The sequence below is a fragment of the Teleopsis dalmanni genome, chromosome 1, assembly GCF_002237135.1.
Source record: "Teleopsis dalmanni isolate 2A chromosome 1, ASM223713v2, whole genome shotgun sequence".
NCBI lineage: Eukaryota > Metazoa > Arthropoda > Insecta > Diptera > Diopsidae > Teleopsis > Teleopsis dalmanni.
Genome location: NC_051846.1, coordinates 93,573,338 through 93,580,020, shown reverse-complemented (window position 1 = coordinate 93,580,020; position 6,683 = coordinate 93,573,338). Strand labels below are relative to the sequence as shown.

General features: G+C 32.3%; 1 long non-coding RNA gene across 1 annotated transcript; it reads right to left on the bottom strand.

Annotated features, from left to right (window-relative positions):
- Positions 1 to 4,723: 4,723 nt before the first annotated feature.
- LOC119672471 lies at positions 4,724 to 5,826 on the bottom strand. The gene is made up of 2 exons (XR_005251901.1): positions 5,658 to 5,826; positions 4,724 to 5,598 (listed from the first exon to the last, which is right to left on the bottom strand). It is a non-coding gene; the product is annotated as an uncharacterized LOC119672471 (long non-coding RNA).
- Between the last annotated feature and the right edge of the window lie 857 nt (positions 5,827 to 6,683).

The window sequence follows — 6,683 nt, the reverse complement described above, 5'->3', positions numbered from 1 at the left end:
CTGCTTTTGCTGCTATCGAAAAGGAATCTGTAGGAATGGGTTTAGCGGTGAATGAGGGAAAAACGAAGTATATGTCGACTACTGGTAGAAATGTGCGTCGCTCGGACACCGGGCTAGTGGCTGGCGACTATAATTTCGAATCTGTCAAGGATTTCATCTACCTTGGCGCCGCCGTAACGAATACAAATGATGTCAGTCTGGAGATCAGACGAAGAATCACCATTGCTAATAGGTGCTACTATGGGCTCAGTAGGCAATTGGGATGTAGAGCCCTCTCTCGACAAACGAAACTTACGCTCTATAGGTCGCTCATCCTCCCTGTGCTTCTGTATGGCGCAGAAGCATGGACGTTATCACAGAATAATGAAGCAGCACTGGGAGTGTTCGAGAGAAAAGTTCTTCGTAAGATCTTTGGTCCTCTACGAGTTGGCGACGACTACCGCATTAGAATGAACCACGAGCTGTAAGAGCTTTATCACGACATTGATGTAATTCAGCGCATTAACATCCAGCGGCTTCGCTGGCTTGGTCATGTCGTGAGAATGGATGAAAACGCTCCGGCGAAAAAGGTGTTTGAAGCAGTAGTTGACGGAAGAAGGCGTAGAGGTAGACCGTGTCTCCGGTGGAGTGATCAAGTTGAGGGAGCACTAACTGGACTTGATATACGAGACTGGAGAAGGCACGCACGCAGCAGAGGCGCCTGGGGAGACATGCTGCGTCAGGCCGAAACTCGGTAACGGGTTGTTATGGCCACATAAGTAAGTAAGTAAATATTATCTATTTAGTTTTTTTCCTTTCTTATTGACCTCTATGTGCGAGCTTTCTAATATAGTATTATTCATAGTGCTTCATTTTACCTAACTAATCTAGATTTCTTTGTCATTTAATTCTTTATATTTCATAAAAAATATATAAGAAATTTAAAAGTTATGAAAAAAGCTATGATTTATTTAATGTATAATGATGTAATTATATTTATATTTAAAATAAAACAGTTTTTCAGTAATTTAAATTTCTAATTAATGACAAAATTAAGTACGTAAAAAATTAATTAATTTTTGTTATTGTAAAAAAATTAACTAAAAAGTATAAATAGGTACAATAAAAAAATTAGCTAATTTAAGAAAATAAATAAAATTTCATAATTATAATCTATTGTATAAAATTTTTGTTCAAGCTTACAAAAATTCAAAACAAACAACTTCACAATATTAACATTAGTTTTTTTTTGTTTTACAATGCTTTTTCCTTTTTTTCCTTTCCTCAAGACAACAAAACAAAAAAAATGTTAAATAATGCAGTAAAAAACATAAGTCTGACGAGTAAAACAAGCCGTTCGTCATATTTTTGTGTATTATAAGAAACAAAAAAAACTTCTTTCAAAAATTCCAATCTATAATTAGCAAGAGAGAATGTAAAAACCCAAAAAAAAATTACAATAAAAAATTATGTCAGATCAATAAAAAGAAATAAACAAAATACAATCGTAGAATGCACTTACTTCAGTCGCTGAAATGACGTTAGCTCCCGTTGCACCTAGATGAAATTTTCATGTTATTTTTTTTTTCAAAATAAATTAGCAAATCATTTTTTGTTTTTTTTATAATATATAAAAATAAAAAATATTTATAATAATTTTTATATCTTTAAGTATATTATATAAAAAAAATAAAAAAATTTTGTAATATATGTATCTAATGTATAGTATATAAAAAAAATTATTTTTTTTTGTAATATTCAAAAAGAGAAAAAACTGATTATCAATTTCATAAATTTACAAATCACAGTTCTTAATTAAAATTTACTTTAAACATGTTAAAAAATTTTATATAAATTTCAAACATTTTTTTTTCCCTTTTTTATATTTTAAAATTTTTTGAGGCATAATCACCGTAACGGAAACATGGGTGATGCCCGTCAAATTAACAAATCCTTAATCATATAGTTTTTTCTTTTTTTTTTTGAAATATCTGTTATTTTTGTATTGTTTCTGACATTAGATCTGTAGCTTCTTTGTAGAGTCTTTTTTTTCCTGAATTTGATCTGCAGGTTGACTGTAATTCTCCCCTAGTGATCTTTATTTAACTACTACAATTGATATTAATTGAATCTAAAACTTTTATCTTTTAGCAGTGCGGACTGTTAAAGTAGAAACAATTATATCTTAGAACAAGGCAATCAATCGCTTAAAGAATTTCTGATAATCAATATTAAAAATAAATGTTTAAACCAACTAATTTAATGTTTTAATCACTGAGTTTATACTTCAGCTAAGCGATATTTTTATTTTGCTGTGATTATTAAAAAGCCTACACAAAATTGTTTTTTCCAGAAAGTTGTAATTTCTACTTTTATTACCGCATTCGACCAACATTGCGTTCTCGCAACAGTCAATATCATACAAAAAAATTATTATTATTTATTCCTAATTCAATTCACTAAATTTTTATTATTTATACATAATCACATCTGCCTTACTAAATAGCAATAAGTAATTGGGAGAATTTTAGTATATAAAGAAAATACGTAATATTAAATCAATATTTAACAAATACAATTTTTGCAATAAGTTAAGAAACATGAAAAAACAATTTTTACATTAGAACATAATATTTATTAAGTCTGTTAGGAATGAGCGTTTTAGTCTTCTGGTGTGAGCTGACTCTTTCGTCGGTAATGTCTGGAGTTCTGAGTTTTTATGTGTCAGTAGTGGAGTTATGTGCTTTGCACTAGCTGCTTTTATCACCTCGGTTATGGGCTCAACACCAAAGTCTTTATGGATGTCGTTGTTTGGTATATACCAATCAGCATTAACGATTGTTCTTAATATTTTCGATTGCACCTTTGAATAATTTGAATGTTAGATTTGGAGGCAGTACCCCCAAAGTTCGATGCCATATCGCACTAATGTCATAATTACAATTTTAGGTATATACTAGTGTTTTGTTTTTTAAAGAAAGCGTTGACTTAGGTCCTAGCATCCAATATAGTTAGCCAAACTTTTGTTTCATTTCATTTCTTCTTTGGATTATGTGATTTTTCCAAGTAAGTTCCTGGTCTATTGTTATTCCAAGATATTTGGCTTTGGTACTTTTTGGTATTGGTACATCATGTAGGAGCAACTGCTTGTCCACAAATTTTCTGTTAGTATACAACACTTGTGTGACTTTGTCTCTATTGATTTTTATACCCCAATGCAAGAACCACTCAGAAACTATGTTTAGATTCTTTTGGAGTTTACCTCTAGCGATGTCAATATTGGAGTCTGACGCGAGTAGTACAGTATCGTCTGCGAAGGTAGCAATCATTTCATTTGCAACAGCTAAGGTTGGGATGTCGGCTGTGTGAAGTAGATAGAGAACAGGGCATATTACACTACCTTGTGGGACACGCGCTTTTATGTTTTTAAAACCGGATGTTTTTTTACGTTGAAGTAACGTTCAATGATGTAGCTCTTGAGAATTTGAACATAATTCTCAGGCAGAATTTTTGTTAATTGTTTAATGAGTCCATCATGCCAAACACTATCGAAAGCTTTCGCTACATCTAAGTATACTGCATTTATCAATTGTTTCTTTTCAAGATCGATTGAAATTTTGTTAATAACACGATGTACTTGCTGGATAGTTGAGTGTTTTTTGCGGAAGCCAAATAAGTGATCTGGAATCAGTTTATTTTGGTGTATAATAGGGTCTAGTCTTCTCATAAATACTTTTTCAAATAGCTTTAATAAGCAAGGCAATAGGCTAATGAGTCTGTGAGACTCCACTAGACGTGGATTTTTATATGGCTATGATTTCAGCTACTTTACATGGTTTTGGAAAGTATTTATTTTTAAGTATGCAGTTGAAAAGATTACGTATAAAAATAAAGCCGTTATTAGGCAGTTCCTTCCAGTGATTCCGTTATATCCCGAAGATTTTTTCGCATTAATTTTTTTCGCAATTGCATTTTGGTCATTAGTAAACATGTTTTTAAAGTTTCGTAGCTTTCCATAAGTAATATTTTGTTGCTTTATTGGGGTCAAACTTGGTAATATTCGTCGCTATATTTAGTTGCTTGTCTTTATTTAATAATTCCTTTAAATTTTTAGTCGCTTTGTTTATTTGCGTCTTAAACACAGGCGCTCGGTTTAGCTGCCATTGCTTTCTTAGCCTTCTCTTAAGTGCTATTATTTCCTTGATTTCTGGTGAAAGTTTGTAATATTTGGTGGTCATTTTTATTTCAGGTGTAGAATCAGTTACGGCTGTTATAAGTGTGTTGTTCAGATAAGCAATAGCTGTGTCTATTTCAGGATCAGACTTAAGAGAAACATTTTATAGTTTATCATTTAGAATTTCCCTAAATGTATCCCAACATTATCTATATACCTTGTGATCAGAAAAGGCGCTCGATAAATTTTTTTATTTTCACGCTGGCAACACTATTATACACTTTCTGTCAAAGTTTGACGCATATCGTACGATTAGTTTTTGTTTGGCGTCTATACAAAGAAGTTCAAAAATTTTCGTGTGGTGATTTTTAGCTGAATTTCATTTTTAGCTGAAAAAAAGCGTCGTTGTGATGTGACCAAAAAGATGATTTCCAACGCAGATAGTGACCCCACATTCATCGAACGCATCATAACTGGTGATGAGTCATGGGTCTATGAATTTGACCGAATGGTGCTTAAAAGGTGAGCCGAAACCGAAAGAGAACGCCAAAGTCGGTCCAAAATCAAATCTTCGATATTCGTGGTGTAGTGCACTATGAATTCCTTCCGGACGGTCAAACGATCAATAAGGAGTGTTATTTGGCCGTTATGAGAGCACTTTGAAGGCGATCATAAACAAAGTTTTTAAAAATTAAAATTTTGCGTGTTTTTTTAACTTCTCGAAAGCCGAACGACTTGCTGAAGTCGTTTGGCTGCATTTTTGTAGAGTTGTAATTAACTATAATCGGAGAGTGATCTGATGAAAGGTCAGTTGATGATTATATAGTTAATAGTTCCTTTTTCACATTTTTATAGTAAAGAAGTCTATTAGGTCAAGAGTCTTTCTAGGATCACTTGGCCAATATGTGGGTTCCCCGTGCTAAGGAAAGAGGATTTGTTCGTTACTATCGCTTCATGTAGGTTTTTACCTTTCACATTCGTAAATCTCTACCCCCAAATCTGAGTTTTTGCATGAAAGTCTACACCTATTTTAAGCGATCACCAAGTTATTTTAAGATTTTTAGATATTCTTCTGCTGTGTTGTTGAATTTGAGTGGGCAGTAAATAGCCGTAATTGTGAAATACCTTTGAGAATCGTCAACTGCTACCTTTGTGGCTTGTATATTTTCGAAAGCATATTGTTTTACTGCATTGATCTTTGTCACCTGGGTTATTTGTGGGATATATGTTGTAGTTTGGGATAGCAATGTATCATTTAGATGTCAAATGGGATTCTGATATCAGTAAGATAAACATTTTATTTTGATTTAGATACGGTTTTAGCTCAGATAGTTGTTTAATGAGCCCGTTTGCATTCCAGGCAACTATTTTCAGCTTACTTATGTTGTCCATCAATTTTCATTTTCGTTAAAGTTCGTAGCAAATGTACGTGTGCTAAATTTGCTCTGCAAAATTTAACTAAATAGTTAATTTGGCTAAGAGGTAAATTATTTGAAGTACTCACAGTGTCTTTCTATTTGCACGTCAACAAAGTTTATAGTTATGGAAGTATTCTGCGCATGATTTGCTGAATTAATGGGGAAAATTGTGTGCATATATATATTGTGGTATGTTAGAAATAAATCAGAATTGGGCGCTTTTATTGTGGAACATAATTTATTTTAATAATAGTGACACTAAATTTAATACAAACAAATCTGATAGAGACAGATAGCTACAGTTTTTTATACACAAAAATATAAATCAGCTGATAGAGACAGCAAAAAAACAAAAAAACTTCTAAGCTTAAAAATAATAAATTAAAAAAAAGTGTAAAACTTTAAAACCAATTACACAAAATATAATCGTAATCGTAAAGTGTAATTATTAATACGGGTAATTTGGTGAAGAATTTGAAATTAAAGTTTTTGCATTAATATTTATCTCAATACTTACTGGACTGGTAAAGTGTTAAATAAATCAAGAAATTTAACATTTTGTTATATATTTATCACAGACAAGAACCTGTTCTATTAATAAGCCTTTAGCTATACATGGATGTCAACCAACCTCCACCCCAGGGTGGAGGGCAAACACCTTTCTCGGTTAAAAATATTCAAAGCGACATGTTATCAATCCAGCTCCCAAAAATCAAAGAAATGGAGCTTCTATGCTTCGAACTCAGAAAAGAAACTGAAACTGTCAAAGCAGAAAACGCCTCTCTTCGAAGTGCAAGTGCAATATTTCCAGACAGAAAAAATGAAAAACAAATTGAAAGACTCACATACGAGACTGATGAGGATGAACTTATTAAAGAAACAGATTAAAAAGTGTAAAGCAGTAAAATCGCCAGAGTGCAACATATCCCTATTGAAGCCCTCTAATGTGGCACCTATAGCGACCAGTAAAATTACCCAAGTGGATCTTAAAATAGCTCGTTCACCACCAATTATGGTCTCAGAAGATTATAAATACTCAGAACTCCAAGGTATTGTAAAAAGTAACTACAAAAAAAAGTTTTTTATTAAGCTCCTCAATAGCGGTACTTATA